This window comes from Stegastes partitus, unplaced genomic scaffold, assembly GCF_000690725.1.
Source record: "Stegastes partitus isolate 25-593 unplaced genomic scaffold, Stegastes_partitus-1.0.2 Scaffold137, whole genome shotgun sequence".
Lineage (NCBI taxonomy): Eukaryota > Metazoa > Chordata > Actinopteri > Pomacentridae > Stegastes > Stegastes partitus.
This window is the reverse complement of record NW_007577868.1, coordinates 431,623-449,970: the sequence shown is the minus strand read 5'-3', so window position 1 is coordinate 449,970 and position 18,348 is coordinate 431,623. Positions and strand designations below refer to the sequence as shown.

The following is an 18,348-nucleotide window of genomic DNA, read 5'->3' as shown; positions in this document are numbered from 1 at the left end:
TTTTTGGTCTCAACCACCTTTTGAGAAACAGATCTGCCAAAAAAACAAAACATGATGCTGCAAAAGCTCAGGTAGTTAAGCTTCTCGCTGTGACTGACCACCATTAAAATCAAAATATTGATTATGGGAACCTGAAGTCTTTGTTTGCCAATATAAAACCACCTGTGTCTCCTTTGTGTTGGAGATATTGACTCATCTAAAAGCACCCCTCGTGTCTTGTTGGTGTTCCTCTGGTTAAATTTTGACCATGTTTCCTCTCAAGCGAGCCTCATCCATCTCAGGAAATTCTCACGCATCGGGGGGATCTGTCCGCTCGCTGACAACGCCACCTCCCCCTTTCCTATTTTGGAAACCCAAATGAGTGAGAGGAGAGGGTCCCCTGTCCTCATCTCTCACTTCAGCCGATCACAATGACGGTATTGTCAGAGAACACTTCACTTCAGGAAACAATCCGGCAAGAACCGGCAGCGGAGAGCTTTGTTCCGAAACGAGATCTGTCAAAAAAAAAAAAGTGACGCTTGGTATTGCTAAGAAAAGTTGCTCGAAAAAAAAAAAAGTGCCGAGGAACAATCTGCATACAAAACAAACCCACTGGATGCTGCCTGGGGGAAGTTGTGATGCGATTATTTGGACAGGCTCCGCACTATCCGTCATTGTGAAAGGCTGAAAAGCAGCGACGGCTTCATTTAAAGAGTCAAAAATGACAAATGAGTTTGCTCAATTGTCCGGCAAGACAAAGACGCCCTCTCCTCTGACAACCCCACAAAGTCACCGGCGGAGAGGGCAACAGAACTGTTTGTCACATGCCAGATTACCTGTTACAAATGAGAAATGACTCAGTTAGCTAATTAGCTTAGGAGAGCTAGATAGAGAATGAGATTCTCTGTGTGCTCGGAGATGGGACTGTCTATGTGCTTTGCCAACACGGCCTTCTTTGCTGGCATACCAGCGCATATTTGAAAACGGAGAGAAGAGACTAAAGGGGCTTGGCAGTCCAGTCAGAGGGTAAACCTTTCAGAAAAAGCTCTCAAGTTTTCCAGGGGTCTTGGCACCGCTCTGCAAAAGCCACTTTGTGTTTAACCCCTCAGAAAAGATGTGCATTAAGTTTCCTGAGATATTTATCTGGATATGCATTTCAAAAGCTCTGCAAATCTTATTTCAGGTGGACGGATCTAAAGGAGAACCTCTATTTTTGTGACAGACAAGTACTTAATTCGGATAATGAAAACAACCAATGAGTGGGTGAGGAATGCTCCTGCGTGAATAGACGACGGGTCCGAGGATGAGTGGCTTTATCCCAGACAATAGGCAGATATCTGCCTTTCAGACTGGGCCTGGGCTTGTGGCCAGAGACCTACGGTTCTTTAGAAAACACAAGAGGACAGTTGACCTTGCCGTCTCCTCTGATTCCTCCCAGAAGAGAAAAGAAGGTGCGATGGAGCAAAAAGTGTCTGAACTTCTTTTCTTACTGTTAAAGTTGTAGTTTGTTTATCTATTATACCCAAAGAACATAACAGATAAAGATGTTGCATTATTATTCTTTTTCTATGGACTTTTGAACTTGTAGGATCTCGACTACTTGGCAGACATCTAAAGCACCAGAACTTAGTTACAAAAAATAAAGAAGCGCAACGTTTTTGCCTGAAAAACACAACTATCCCGCCGCTTCACAATACGTTTTTAATGAATCTCAGCCATTATAAGGCGAAGATGTCATGTATCAGCACTTTGCAAAGCCGTTGGACACATGTGCTGAATGGATGATGTCCTGATTTCATTCAGATGTCCAAAGGCTGATGAGCAGGATCTCACTAATGGAAGGTTTATGCAGTGACCTCTGACCCCAGCGCTTAGTGCGTGTGCATAAATACACAGAAATCCCAGGGATTTTTTTAAATTTATTTTTAAATTGGACCTTTTTAAGTGTTGGAAAACAGCAAGTACTCTGGTGCTATTTTGATTCATATCACTTATCACAGACAGCTGTTCAAGATGGAACTTATTCCAGACTTTCTCTACAACAGAGAGACTTTTTTTTTTTTTTCTGAATTCTTCGACAAACCCTTGGCTGATATCCAGTGTGAAATAAAAGGACGTTATTGGCTCAAAATATGGGTGCAACCCTAAATTCAGTCAAGTCAGAAGCAATTTGGACAGAAACCTTTTGATCACGTCTCTCAAAGGACTTTTCTGAGCAGAGTTTTCTTTCCTTGGCAAAAGCTTTGGACTGGGGTTCAGACAAGATCTTCTGGCCTTTTCTATACTTGAAATCCAAGACCTAGTCTAGACTACACACTGACTGCACACACACACACACCCGGCACACTTACTCACTGCTTCTGGCTGCTCACTTTATCTATCTACTGGAGCACAGCTCGACTGGTAATTTGGCCTTTTCTTAACCTTTATTGTGGAGGGAGGGTTTACAAAGCAAACGTGCTCTTTTCCAGCAGCGTCGTGGGCTATTTTCATTTATAACAGTCATTCACACCTGGACTCCGCCAGCAGTGTTTCATCCCCAGGAGGCAAAAAAAGTGTTTAAATGGTCCCTTAGAATGCAAATATCAAGGAGGAGGGGGGGGGAGACATCCTCTTTGGTTGTTCGAAAAAGAACCCAACAAGGACATTGACGTGTCTGGACTTGTTGTAGGACAGTTTGTCGTCGGATTCAAACGGAGCGTGAAATCCATTCCTGATGTTAAAGTAGCGTAAAGTACAACTGCGTGATGAAATATACAAGATTGTGCAGACGGCGCTCGTGGATTTAAAAAGCCAAAATGGGGTGTTTAAGGCAAGAAGTCTTTCCAAAAGTGATTGTGTTCAGCTGTGACTTCTCTCCCACTGCGTTGGAGGCGGTTCTCCATCAGCTAATGCGGCTCACCTGGGCCTCCAAGGCTATAAAAGCTGGCATGTGAGTTCAATCTGTTTGGCGCTTCCACTTACTTGGCCGTCAGCACTTGCCCTCGCTGACTTCCATATTTTGCTGCCGTTGAGGGCTAATTTAGCTTTAATAGATTTCTTGACGCTTTCTTTAATCAAGTTTGAGACACGGTGTTGGTTCACCTCCATGAGATGTTGTCATTCAAAGCTTAGCTCTCAAGAAGTTGGAAAGGGAAAGAAAAAGGGAGTCTTAATGAAGTTGTATTCCGACCAAAAAAACGCCTCTTAAATCACTTCTGAAGTGGCTGCTGTTGTCAAATTGTTGGTTTCCAAGAGTTGTAGACCCACAAAGCGTTTGGCATATCGTCAAACTTGCGCCTTGAGCAAAAACATTCAACGACTTTCTAACCTGTGAATGCAATAAAAATAAAAAAAAAGTCCCGATAAAGTTCCTAACGCAACAAAGAATCCTCCAGAGCCAAAACTAACAAGCCCAGACAAATAAATTAAATTCTGTGAGTTTTCAGTTGAGAACTGTCTTCTGGGATGCACAGTTGAGCACATTTCTGTCTTTATAGTCTCCTGTGCACCTCTATCATATGACTTAATTTGATTAGCTGCCAATGTATAGACACCAAAACCCCCTGCTTGAAAAAACGAGGCCGTATCTGTATCTAGAGTGTATCTATTTCTGATTCTAATAAGCCAAGGGCACAATGGCAGACAAACCAGCTTACACACATATCTGATTCACATAAAGACCTCGCTTCCACGTCTCTATTCACATCCATTACGATTCCGCCATTCAGCCCCATTCAGGCCTATTCACGCTGACAGACGCCTCTCAGCAGCCTTTCACACCAGGAAATGGATCTTTAGCCCTCGCTAACAAGGCCCACCAGCTCGACTCGCTTGCCACACATCCGACCTCGCTCTGTGGTCTCTCGCCAGATCAGTGTTAATATTCCTCGGCCGAGTGTGATTTAAAGGTTCTGCTCATAAAACCCTCGACTGAGATTTGCTAACCGCTGCGGGGTGATACCTACACACCTCTGGGACAATGGAGGCGGCAATAAAAGGGCTATAAAATGCAGGAAATTGTCAACTGTGATGGGAGCATTGGTTGGTCACTTCAGTTTAGATCTTTCTTGGATACTTTTACCAAGTTAAATCAGAGGGGAAATACGTTTTGGAGCTAGTTCTTGGGATGTTGCTTGGTTGGTTGTTCCACCACATTTCAGCTTCTTTTGGACGGATTGCAATGGTACAGACACTTTTGGAGCCCAGAGGATGAATCCTACTGACTCATCTGCCTTTTTATTTCATCTCTAGCAGGTCACATTTTCTGTGAATTATCTCAACACCTACATAGATTAGCATAAATTTTGTATGAATATTCAGGGTTTACCCTCATATGAAGATGGATATTCCAAGACTTTCCATCTAGTGCCTTCATCAGGTCAAATATTTTGTTTTTTGACCGAATTCCTGACTGCAGTTTCAATGATCCTTTGCTCTGTGAATGATGGTAAATATGGTAAACATGCTACCTATTTAAAAGATTCGTATTGGTTTCTTAGATGTTAACTCAAAGAACCAGTGAGCCTTGTTTATTTTCAATTTACAGAAATAGTTTTCTTTTAGCGGGTAAAACATGACTGTAAATCCACTAACATTAGTCTCTGCTCTACTCAAGTCAGTAGGATTAAACTCTCGATACACCTTCACTGTTTTTTCCAAGTTTGCTCCTTTTTCTACATAGAATTCCTTTGCACGTCGCATCTGCAGTCACCGTTTCTGCTTCCTCACGAGATCAATGAAGCTATTTGGGTTTTGCTTTGAGTTTGGAAACCAGAGCTGCCTTCAGTCACCAGTCAATGTGCACCAGGTGCTTTTAAAACGTACTATTCATTCGCTTCCAAACGGTTGGTTTCATATAGGATAAATCACTGCAAAAATGAAAACAATCACTGCTTCAATACAGCTACTGTTCGGCCTTACATTTGTATCTGTCAATCTTTATTGTGCTTTCGCTCCGGCCCTATATCCCTGCATGTGCAGCCAATTATTCTAACATTCGAGTGGATTTTCTGTAAATCCCTTCACTACTCACGGGCTGATTAGAGTATGTTGAGGAATTATACTATTTCAGGGCTAAATGGGGTTGTTGAAAACAGTAGAGAGGCTTCTCCCCTGCATTACTACCACTATTTTTCATGATTTGATAAATTCCTTCATTAAACTGCTAAATACGTGCCATTACCTGAATCAAACTGCATTCAAGATGTCCCTATAGGCGAAAACATCTTGCCAAGCCACAGTATCCTCTTGGATACAGACAGTTTCATTAGACTACTGAGGGCTCATGTATCATCTGTGGAAAAACAACTAATAATAGATGATGAAATGAATCACTATGTATTTCAAAATACTGGTATAAAGGTCTTAGGATGATTGGTATGCTGATATGCATGCATGCACATGCCACTGTGCAATATCTATCACAAAACAACTGCATTGTATAGATCCAGAACTTAGATTAGCCCCAGTGAACTCCAAGCAGTTTCTGGGAAAGCTGTAAGCTCAATTTTTTATTGCAATATAAAGTCCTGCACCTGTATGAAAACAGCACAGCCATGACTAGAAGTAGGGAGAACTCAAAAATGTTTTGTTTTTGTTTGTTTGTTTGTATAGGAGGACACATTTAAAATGGCATAAATGATAAGTTGAATTTCTTTGATTTATTTATTTGACAACAATACACGGCCTGCAGTTCAACCAAAATGTCTTTTAAGTTTTGGTCACTTGAGAGTTACAGCTGAGTCACGAATGGGTTTACAGCTGCAACAAAGGGGCGCAGAATTATTATCTTTTTCTTTTTTTCTTTTTTTTTTTAACAGAATCTGTTTTAAGTGACTGGTTAATTTTGGCAAAATTTTGAATGAAATATGCAAAATAATTTGATTTTAAAGAAATATTGTAAACTTAAACTTGAATCTTAAATTAAACATGTCTCAGATGAGTCGTTGGAAAGTTATGTTTGAGGACATCATGGGGTTCAGAGGGTTACTGCATGAATTATATTACCTTTAACAAACAAACAGCTTCTAAAACCTAGAATTTCTGAATGAATCCTGTAGCTCACTGTTGTCATTTTCTTTAGTAGGAATTTGACCTCTACTACATCTATGGTGCACATACAGGTGATATTTCACACTCCTTCACACTCATCTTTCTGCTGCATTTATACTTCTTTGACATGTCAATGCATTGAGTTTAGCTGCCAGAAATCTTCACTTCTTTAACCAGGTGTTGCCATCAAATAATGAAATGAGCTCAACAGGCAGCTACTGTATGTTAAACCTTCTTTCCAGTCACCTCAGTGTGATGAATTTGCATGAAATAAGAGCGCTTTCACACTCACTTACCACCTCAACAAGAAACCTGAGAATAAATGAGAAGCGCTATCACAAACCTGTAATACCTATTAGGAAGCAATAGAGACGCATTCTCATTACAGTGCTGCGTGTGTGGCAGGGAAGGTAGAACGCCTCCCATCCACCTCTAATTTGATATTGTTAAGTGATGCATTCCTTCTTTCATAAAAGCCAGAGGACATTTTAACCATTACTTTGAAAGGAGTGTGTCTGTGTGGGGTTTGAAGCATCTTCATAAAAGTCGTAGGCCGCTGCCTCAAATACAAAATCTCTCGACGGAGGAGAAAGAATAGGAAGATATTTATACCTGCAACAGAGGAGAGCCAGTGACTGATGGTAAAAATGAAAAATGTCAAGAACCAGACTGTCTGGTTCCTGTTGATGAGGACAAATGTGCTTCACTGGAGTGGTAAGAAAAGCTGTTTGTTCCAAAGCCCTGCAAACTAAAGACAAATAAGAATCCAGCCACTCTTTTAAGAAAAACACACAAATAAACCGCTAACATGTTTCAGGCAACAGACTACAATATAAGATAAGAAACCAGTTTGCCTTGTTGTCATTGACAGAGGGATAAGTGACACAATCCAGCTGCACTAGTTAGAAGTAAACTACTTATTGTTTTTTATTTTTACTGGCTTCTTCGCTGTTACTTTGATTGAACTCCGCTGAAGCCCTTCTGTCACTTTAAGTATCCGTTTGAGTGATTTACAGCACGTCACATGTTTCATCCAAAAGAAACAGATAAGTCAGGGCCGTTAACGAGCTGTGCCACTCAAACTCTACTCGAGAAATTCCCCGTGAAAAACACATCCATTAAAAACAACCTAAAAAAAACAAACAAGGGACGCAAATGTAGAAAAAAGCCGCATCTGACGACATATCATGCAAGACGAGCAGCAGCGTTGCATCACGTTATGTATGGGAAAGCTGTTGGTGTGGGCGTGTGTGTGTGTTGTGTGAATCCCCCCATGAATTTTGTATAAGAGATAGATGTAGGCCAGGGATTGGGGTTGTGTACACACAGGCTTAATGACAGGACCCTGGAGGGATGGCACATCAGTCAAGCGGAACAGACACGCACACATAAACCTGCTGTGCATTACACAACCAGCACCCGCACTTTTCCCATAATCTAGCGCTGGAAAACACAACAAAATGCTGGGAAAAGACGAGTCCGACCAAGTTTAGCAGCTCCAGGCGCTCGGCCTGCAGTTTGGCCTACATGGGGCTGGCACGGTTCTCAAGGCTGCACAGTGTCAGAGAAGGGTGTGTGTGAAATCATATAACCGAACACATTCCCAAAGTGGTTTCTGTTTAGCTTTGACTAAGAGATGGATTTTTTTTTTTTGTAAAGCGGACAGATAACAAAACAGCTGAGCAATATCGGCCCAGGTCGACATTTGGTTTGGATGCCACGAGGGCGCCAGATATCGAGGCTACGTGCTACATGAAGGTGGCTTTGAGCTCCGAGGCTTAAATAAACCCACTATCACAGGGAAAGTGGTGTGGCCATTTTTGCGGGGTGTTTGCCTCCCTCCTCTCCCAGGGACTGCGGTCGAAATTTGGCCAAGCAGCCGCTGTTGGCATTCCACACTGACCCTCTAGTAGCGGGCCTGAGGTTCACGGGTAAACAGTCGATCCGTTTGGTGTAATTTCAGAGCCTGTCTCACCCCTCTCTCTCTCCCTGTCTCTCTCTTTTTCCTCCCACCCCACCCTCCCCTCCTTGTCTTTCCTCTCCATATCCTCAGTTGGCCTCTCTGTTAATTCAGACCTACCTGACAGTTCTGACTAAAACCTTCAGGGTTTACTATCAGTCCCGCTCGGCGACGGGCTTTTCTCTCTAAACACACACTGAAGACTAATCTGCAACAGATGGGAGACGAACTGGGGAGGAAGTAGTATAAAAGGATATACAGCATATTTGTAGCCCTCTGAACCAAACGATAGGGTTTCAGAGACGTTCCAAGTAAAGCCCGAGGAGGGTTGTAATGATGTGCGCAGCGGCAGCTCCCAGGGGCTTAACAGCACATATTACTAGAAGATATAAGCTGTCCATCCGCAACCAGATGTCTGAAAGGCCCCGAGGGGGGACTCTCTCTCTGAAGGGAACATGGAAACAGACACATGTAAAGCGTCGGGTAAATAAAAACACATGCAAAGGCGCAAATGTGCACCGATACATACATGCGCTCGCACATAAACAAGGCCCCACATGCTGCATTTCACGGGTGGCTGGTTGGAGATAATGAAGGCCTTAGCCCCCAGTTTACTGTCTGGTTTTTGAGGTCATTTGTGTAAACACAAAAGACATTTATTTACCACCTCATTAATGCAAGTGGCAATTTAAGCTCCCTTTCACGGGTGAAGAAAAGAAAAAAGAGAAAACGGATGGATCTCGGTACATCGAAACCCAGACAACAGTCAAATCACTGTTTGTATTGGTTTTGCTGCGAACGCTTGGAAAGCCCCAAGCTTTCATCAGCTCACCACTGCGGGCGAATATCTGTTACATTCTCTTAAAGAGGTGAAATCGTCATAGCTGAAGGATGCACCAGTGCTTGACTACTTGCCACAGAGAGGATGAAGGTATGCATTTATGAGAAAGACTTTTCTTTAAGAGGCAAGTCCCATCTAGACATACTTTGCATGACTTATGCATGAACACATTTGTTTCAAACCTGGAAAAAACATTAGTCGTACCCACTTTGGGACAACAGAAAGAAGCCGTGATCACCTTGTTGTTCAATATGATACATATCTAATAGATACTAATTAGGATTAGCCTTCATTATTTACTCTCAAGTCAGCTTTAGTTTGGTTTCCATCAAATCCTGAAGAAAATATGTAGCTTATTAGCCTCTAAATGCTCGACTACATCCTCCAGATAGTCGCTAATGTGGCTGCTAACCTGGCTTTGCAGTGCACACAGGGTTTTAGGAGCTTTATTCTGAAAACGCCTGGCTGCTGGGGCCCATGAGACTAATGAGAATGAACCAAAACGATGCAGGCCAGAAAACCCCCAAACATGAGCTGAGTAAAACATTTTATAGGGCTACGAGGAACTACAAAGTCGACCTAATTCTCTTTGGGTTTGACCCCTTTCACGTTACACATTATCATTTGGCCAACTGTCATCATAAAGACATTGATTACAGCAGCTTTAATACTTATAGCTGGACTCCAAGTGTTCAAGTGAAAAGCAAAATGTGCAGCTTTTGGTGAATTTGGTGAAACTCCACTAATTTTCTCCACCCTCACTTATACTGAGCTTATCACAACAGGCCATTTCCTGACTCCGGGTGGCATCAGATTGGACGGAGCCATTTCCCCTCTGAATGAATTAAGAGGCTGGTATTCCTCCGAGATGATGTGAGGCAACGTGGAGATACAGTGACAGATTGGGCATCTCCCCGGAGACCTCTGCAGAATCAGGCGACCACCCAACGTACCGTTAAACCTGCAGTGAGGAACTTTTGCCTCCCCCTTCTGGCAGTGAGAGAAAGTTATTATTTATAGCTGTGGGATCATCATAACCAAACGCATCGCTACTGGTGCACCAGAGTGGAAACATCACCTAGGAATCAGGCTTACTCAGCACTGTGTGAACTCATTTGGCTTGAATATTATTCAGTTATATGTACAATTTCTGCACTGTGGTTGGAAGTAAATGTCTCATAATAAAGGTGACTCCTTGAATTTTCCCCCAACTCCCTCATCTGCTCCTGTTTACTGAAGCAGATTGACAATGATTAGCTCACGGACTTGGGTCGATTCCCCAGGACATCCTGTGCCATCTGAGGCTTCGAGCATATCGAAAATGAGGTGAAACGGTAAAATAATGGGGGAGATGAGCTTGAGTGAGTGAAGCAGAAAAGGAAACGAAAGATAGGAAATGCAGTGAAAGGGAGGAAAAGGAGCAGACTGTCCCTGATTAGGCCTGAGTGGAGACGTTCGGCTCGGGAGCTCGCCTTCGCCTCAGGAGCGCAACGACGAACACATGAGACCGATTTCAAGGAAGGAAAGGCCGAAGCTGAGCCCAGTGCACACGCCCAGACCCCAGAATTACAAATGAAAAATTTTCCTTTAAGTTAAAAACTCACAATTATGTTGTTTCTGTCCTTTAAATGCATAATTTCTTAAGCAGATAGTGACTTAACGGTGGCTTTCTGCATCTGCTATCCATGAAAAAACTTTAATTTCATGCCACATTGTCACTGTTGCATGTAAACCATGTTGCCCCAAAAGCAGCCAGATTGTTTTTGGTACTGCAGCCATGCATTTCTGACATGATCCAGGGGGATTTAAGAAGGTGACTCCTCCAAACCTCAGTCTGTGAAACATGATCACCAAAATTGAAATCAGGCGTTTTTGTTATTTTCTTTTTTTTAAACATCACAACAGCGATATTCCGCGACTGATGTAGCGCTTAACAACCCAGAATCTGTTATGGAGACCTTTTTATGTTTCCCCCCCCCAATCAAAAACAAAAACTGAAAGCTATCATTTGTGCGCTGCCTCAGGGTGGTCATTTGACTGGGAATAATTACGTGGTTGATACAGAGCGATCTTGTCTTCCTATATGAGAATCTGCCTCTGTCTATACTGTTTACCTTCACTTGAGCTTTAAAGCCTTTTAATTATTATCATCTAATAATCATCACCTTTAATGTCTCCATAACTACTGTGGCTGGCGACTGGCAGTGTCTGGGCAGGTGTGTGTGTGTGTGAGTGGCTTTAATCATCATCAAATAGAGCTGTGTGTATAGGTAATTAAGTTGGTGCCAAATCGACTCTCACTCGCAGGCACGAGTCAGGAACTCTCAACAACACCTCAGTTTTTGCGTCGCTGAGCAAGCGCTGCGGGCAACTTTATTCCGGCTCCGCTGCAAGTTTTGACACAGATTTAAGCGCAACTCCCTCTCCGAGTCCATTACTCAGTGTCTGATATTCTTCTAAGCCCCGGATTACTTTTGCTCCCCACAAGCTGACCATAATACCAGGCTTGTGGAGCCAATGCGGCCTGCAGGGTTCGGTCTGAAACCGCTCAATGAGCGCAAGGATCACGATTAGTGTTCGCAGATCAAGGACGTCCGACCAAAACTGATGCCTGACGGGCTCTTCAATCACATGCAGTCAGAAAGCAAGAAACTATTTGAATGCGGGGTTACAACCGATGATTATTTTAACAATGACGTCGTGTGTTGATTTACTTCAATGTGTCAGAAATAGTAAAAAGCACAAAACGCTCGTTGCCATTGGTCACAAGCCCTTATGTTTTTATCTAAACTACTCACTAAGTGGTAACAGTGGAAACAACTGTTAAACTACTTTGCCTGTTATTGATCAAACCCCTAAAAACTCATCTTTAAGTACCAAAAAACATATATCTAAAAGTTTTTTCCTTGTAAAATGACTTCTACTACATTGATTCCTCTAGAATGTTCAAGTTCCCTCCTCTATCTCCACCCATCCCTCCACTTTTTGCTGCAGCTCCAGCACACCAGCTCACCTATGACCTTGCACAAACACTGTAAAACGAATCAGTGCTACACAATGACAAACTGTACCACTGGAGATATGCAGCCCTTGATGTTTGAACTGGAAACCAACACAGAGGAAGAATAATGACACACAAACCACATTGCAAACTGGCAGGGTTGGTTCCTTAGGTTGGTATGAAATCCCAGATGTCTGAATCTGTGTTTTGGATCGTCATCGTTGTGCTGCAGTTTTAAGGCGGATATACTCAGCCATGGCGTTGACTGCTTATTTCGCTCATGTTATGTCTTCATGCATATAAAAAAAGCACCATATGGACATGTTAACAAGGTTAAAAACTTGATTTTTACTGGAGGGGATCTTTAAAATTGGGTGGTTCCTGTGTAAAATTCAAAGTATTATCTTACAGGCCTATTATTTCAAGCAAAGCCTGTGCAGTTTCTCCAGTTCATTAATTGGCTTTTCACTGTTTGGCCCTTCACACACTTTACACAACTGCAGGGGATAGCTGCTTGGCAAGCATGTGTGTAGATATCTATGTGTGTGTATGTGTGGGGGTGTGTTTTCTGAGGTTTGGAATGATTTACACAACCCCACACTTGATTAATTCCAGTATGACAGAACAAACTTGCCTGTGTGTACACATGTTGGTCTTAGGTATTAGGCTGACAGAGCCGTACAGACAGAACAGTGTTGACACACTAATAGATGGAGGTCTCACACACACACACACAGACACACACATAAAAACACACAAACCCTTCACATTTGTGCTTGTGTTTCTTATTAGTTTCATTTAATCTAATGCCAATCTGAGCTCCAAGCAAAACCCCGGTCGGGACACAAGACATGTGTGATTGCTGCACGACCCCCCTGAAGCCAGCAGCAAGCCATCCTGGAGGTATACACACACTATCTGTATTTACAGATTTATGCACTGTAAATGTGAGAACCTGCACTGAAAGTTACCTACTATCCATTAAACAGCTTTCAAACTTTCCTTTGCTACTTTCTGGACTGGATTCCTTCTGCTTCTAACCAAAAAAAAAAAGGTGAAACAGCACATCCTGAGCTCTTCAAACAGCTTTACTGCTGTGATCAGATGAGGTATTTTAGCCGAGGAGTCAATGGCTCTAAATCCAGAACACCCTTTGGTCGCTGAGCAAAAAGGTTTTCCAGGAGACTGTCCAACAATATCAAAACAATCTCCAGGCTGGATTTCCTCTCTGGCACTGAAACCCCCACTGGAGAACGGGAATCTGGGTTGCATATGAGATAAATAAAGAACTGTAAGATGAGGTTTCATGCTTCTAATGGAGAGACACTGCTCTGAAAAATGAATCTGTCAATGTAGAAGTGGTGCACAAACAAAACAAAAAAAGAAGTCAGCGGTGCTAAAAGTGATGCAACAAAAAGTCGAGGACGCATTAATAATCTATTCACTTCTGCTGCCAAAGCCAGGCGCAGAATGTCATCCTCTGTCTTTCGTTGGAACCTGAAAGGTCATCTCCTTCAGATCTGAATCACATCCTCACATCTGATTCACATCCTCCTCAGCCAGAACATTTTCCTCCTCTCCTCGCTTCACTGCGACATGTTTAAACAAAATCAACCTTTTCACCCGGGCTGTCATTTGTTAAACTTGTATCAGGCTTCACCGTTAAGGCAGCCTGACTCAGCGGATGTAGATTGTGAGTATAAGATTGGAACTGGCTGCGCTTTTCACACGACTTTCTCCTTCCCATCCGCTACCTACAAGTTACCATTTTCAAAGTCTTCTTCACTATGAGCCACAAAAACCTCCGTACACTTTCACATTTTGCTTTCAAGGACTGCAATTTCTTTTCTCCCCTCCAGTAGAATGATGATGAGGTGCAGCCAGACCGTTCTACACAGCAGTGGAGAATGGTCTGGCTATGTGAGACTATACTGTTAAGTACACAAAGGCCTCATTAGTTTATTGTTTTCTGCAAATGTGCTTTTTTGACAACACGTAGAATAAGAAAATTGATACTATTCTCATCTTTGCATTGGCGAAAATGAAGCTTAGCACAAACACAAAAGCAGGAGGAATAACGTTCCATCTACAACTAAACAAAGTACCTAAAAGTCACTTAATAACAAGTTATTTCTTTGTTTAAATAACACAAATATCCAAAAGGTGGCAGTCATGGTGACAACAAGACTCCGCACTTCTATAGATCAGACTAACTTTTTCACTGGTGTGACCAATTTTCTCAAAACATATGACTTGCTGGGCATTTTCTCATCGATAGGCTCAACAATTTACCCTAAACACCCCAAATTGCAGGCTGTGGTAACTGCTGTTGGTATCTGTGGTTTGCTCAGACCGGTGTGCGACCAAAACGGACTCTAAAAAGAGTGAACTAATGTCAGATTTATCCAAGAAGAGTGTTATTTTTTGTAAACATGTGGCCATTTTTCACGAGAACACCTCATTTTAAAGCGTAAATATCTCAGTAAATCAAAGTAATAAAAGTTCTGTTTCCCACCACTGGGGTTACCACAGCAGCTTCATGTGCCGGTTACAGCGACACTCATACAGCTTCATGATCATCATGCACTCGCACCAATGTGACCGCTTGAAATTTTAACTAGCCCTGGACTTGTTGATGAGCTTTACAATCACTGAACGTAGCCAGGCCGGCTGCTTTTCTCCAGCATTAAAGCCGTACACTAACAAGCTGCTGCAAGTAATTCCCAAAAGCTATTAATTTAAACCCCACACACACACAAGCTACAGAGCAAAAGAAAACAAAGGATCCTGTCCAGCATCTATTGGTAGCAATCAGTGTTGAGCCCCAAAGCAGGCAGTAGTCAAACCAAGCATACCGATCATTTCAGCTACTGCCTGACTCGACTCTCCCATGTGGTCCGAATGGGTGACCAATTAACAGCAGCTTAACTTCTGAGTCCAAACACCTATCTCTCTCTCTCTCTCTCTCTCTCTCTGTTTCTCACACACATACATGCATGCATGAACACAGAAGCAGGGACGGACATGCACAGGAAAACCACACATGCATGCACACAATCATACAAAGTAACACACATCCACAGGCAGCCAGTACCACACACAGACAAGGACACACTCACACACACACTCACACAGATACATACTCATTAACAAAGGCTTAGCATTGCAGAGTGTATACCCCCAGCAAAGTGTAGCATAGTCTGGCTGACTGGCCTCCCACAGAGGGGGAATACACCTCAGTCACCTGATCCTCGGCTGCTCTGATCCCGGCTCAGAGGCGGTTAACAGGAAGCCTTTATGGGACTGAGAGTTCACTATGAGGGACACCGTGCTTCAAAACACCCTAAAAAAAAAGGTCAAATTCAAGCTAAAGAGCAGGTCAAAGTCATTTTTCTACACGTGGTTTGTTGTATAAAATGCATAATAATGCCTCAGATGATGGCTTGCTGCTCGCACTGCAGCATCTCTGCAAATCTCTCCCACCACTAGATGCCACCACTGGCTTCATTACAGAGCAAGTCCACCTTAACACGTCACTATAGGACTCACATTCCCTATTAAGCTTTTTTTTTCTATCTGCTCTCTCACCATATTCTTTGCATTTTGAGTTAAAAGGAACAATTTAATTCAAATAAAGGAGACTGAAAATCTCCAAAGATGTTGCATCTGTTTCAACTTGGATTAAAAAGTGATGAGGCGGGGGGGAAAGCCTTCCTCACTAACTTACTTAAATGTTCTGTGTGGTTGGAGTGATGTGGCTTCACTTTGTGTTGTCTCTGTGGATTTGGCCTGTGGTCTGTCAACACTGATATGATTCTGAGTTTAAGATACAGCGTCTGAACTCGTTAAAAAGAAGGAAAAAAAGAGGGGAAAAGAGCAGACAGACAGGCCGAGAGAGAAAGCCAGAGATCCCACCTGAGTGACAAGCAACAGCTGAGTCCACACATCTGGAAACTAAAACGCAACCCTCCATTAAGTGCGTCTTTACGCACTCACGTTCCAAGTAAAAAATCCCCCCCGATCTCAGCCCCACACTCACTTTTTTCTCTCTCTTCTACTTCAGAGGAAAATATGTTCCTAGAATCTCCTCAATTAAACTCTTTTCTTCTCTTTTTTTAGTGCGAAGTAATGAAGAGACAAACCATCTCGCGATCTTAATGGTGCGTAATGATTTCCAAAAGATGAACGCAAACGAGACTTCACGAACTATTGAGAACCCTCTACATGCGCGGGTTGCATCTAGAGAGAAAAGGTTTTAAAAAGTGGGGAAAAAATGAACAAAAATAACGATTCTTGGGTCAGAAACTCACCTCTAAGAAGCAACAACTCTGTGCAGACGCGGGTTGAATATTCCGTTTTTTTATCGAGAGATAATCACGACTGTGGAGGCATCCGGCCGGACTGCAAGCGACAAACACAACTCGGTGCCGTTTCGAGTCCTGAATCAGCTCAGTGATGGAGTTCTTTCAGTGCATGGTCATGCGTAGAGAGAGAGGGAGAGAGAGGGTGACGCTCACCAGGGCTGAGCGCTGCGCAGCTCTGGCACCAAGTTAAAGCGTCCAGAAATGACATTAGCTCTGCACCGCGCCTATTGGCTTAAACATGGAGCTCCCCCCCTCCTCCTCCATTCTCCCTCCTCCACACACACATGCCTCCCTCTCTTTCTCACGTAGAGGCTGAAACATCTCCTATACTTCAGCCATGAGTTTGTGGGTATGTTTTAGAAGAAAAAGCAGCCACACAAGATCTAAACTTTAAAAAACTACAAGGTTCCCATTAGATTATAGGTGTTCGAAATACAATCAAGTTCAATAAGTTCATCATAAACTCACTAATTAACCATAATAGATTGGTGTATGAGTTTTCTAAGGAATCTGTGATCGGATAGACTACTTCCAAGAGTGCCAGATTGACTCTTACAGCTGATTTATGGAGGCTGTAAAGGTGCTGATGTGTTTGCCTGACAGTCTGTGGCATGTGTGACGGACTGCATCACATGAGCCACGCACGCACCATGCAGCAGCCTCCTGAAACTCAAAACTGGCACTTCATCATCAGGTCTAGAGCCGTTGTGTACAGTATCGCATGTTATTCCAAGCCTGCGGCGAAAGCATGTGTGTCCGGTGGCTCAGCGATCCGAAGCGGCTTCATTTAACAGACTGTTAATCGAAAGTGAAGTCAGCTATCGTGTTGGATCTTCTGTTTTCTTGGATAGTGAACCTACGAGCTTCAGTGAAAGGCAACTGGACTTCTGAATTTTCTAATTCTCTCTTGGATGAGAGGTGAAGAACCAAATAGAGTTGCCTTCTACTGAAGCTCTTACGATTTCCACAACTTGGATGACAAAGAATCTAGACACAGACATACCAGAAAGTGACGAAAGGTGCTATCCCCATCAGCAGCTACCGATGTTAACACCCCGCTTCTCAACTGTAGCATTTCAGTGCTTAATTTATGGATTGTGCTCAGGTGGGAGTGTGTAGGTGTATGATAATAAAGCAATGCAACGCTGAATGTTCTGCACACTTTCCCCGCACAGATAAACAATCCAAAATAGCTTTGTTCCACTGTTCTTGTTGAAAAATGTTAACTTGTTAAAGACCTCAAGAAAGAATCCCTATATTGTGACCTCGCTGCAGTTGGAAGGTTTAAAACTTGAGAGGCGTTGCTGGCTGCGTGCACAATCATCAGTCAAAACAACCAAAAAAATGGTGTTTCCATTAGCAGGCATGTTAGTCAAAACTGAGCTGAAGACAATATGGAAAAATACATGTTGCTCTTGGGGGTCACTGGTATTGTTTGATATTAGTATTCTTATGGTCTGGAGCAATGTCTAGGTGGGTGGGACATGTCAGAGTAGCACAAGAATGTAAAAACCCAAAGTTTCCCAGCTGAATTTTCCATTGTACACTGTAAAAAAATTTAAATAAATTATGGACAATTTATTGTAATTTCACACATTTTTCTGTTTTGTTAAATTACAGATTAAAAACAAGTAAAATCTGAGAAATAATAAAAAAAATAATCTACATGCTGTATATAAATCACAGATGTTTACCATTGTTCTGACTGTTTTTAGAGATTTTGAAAGTTAAAGTATTTCACCATTTTTAACATATTTTTGGCACCATTACTGCCAAATTGTTTGACAATTTTTGGATGGATTATTTTTTTAATTATTATTTTAGTTTAGTTTTTACAGTGTAAAAAACATCTTTAAGCGTATTTAATTCACCTGTCTGTGATCGTAATGCTGGGGTTCATGTGTATACTAAAATAGAATTAATAGAGTTATAATAGGATATTTTGGGGGAATTAAAAAAAAAAAAAATCACCACTATCATGCAAGGTACCAAGGTCATAGTGAAAACATTTTTTAAAAGTGACATAAAATGATCAGGAGCCTTACTTGTGACCTTGTTAGGTTTGCTTTTGAACAATAAGATACTCTTCTGGACACATGGCCACATAAACGTCAAGTTCTTAATAGCCTCACACACAACACATTGATTTGTGCCGCTCAGCATTTGGACT

The 18,348-nt window shown here is 42.4% G+C and overlaps 1 protein-coding gene across 1 annotated transcript in view; it reads right to left on the bottom strand.

Annotated features, from left to right (window-relative positions):
* The window catches only part of LOC103355202 (prickle-like protein 1), a 31,605-nt gene extending 15,295 nt beyond the window's left edge, over positions 1-16,310 (bottom strand). Inside the window, exon 1 of the mRNA XM_008278902.1 lies at positions 16,125-16,310. The gene's annotated coding sequence lies outside the window, so the exon portion shown is untranslated. The remainder of the gene's footprint in view (positions 1-16,124) is intronic.
* Between the last annotated feature and the right edge of the window lie 2,038 nt (positions 16,311-18,348).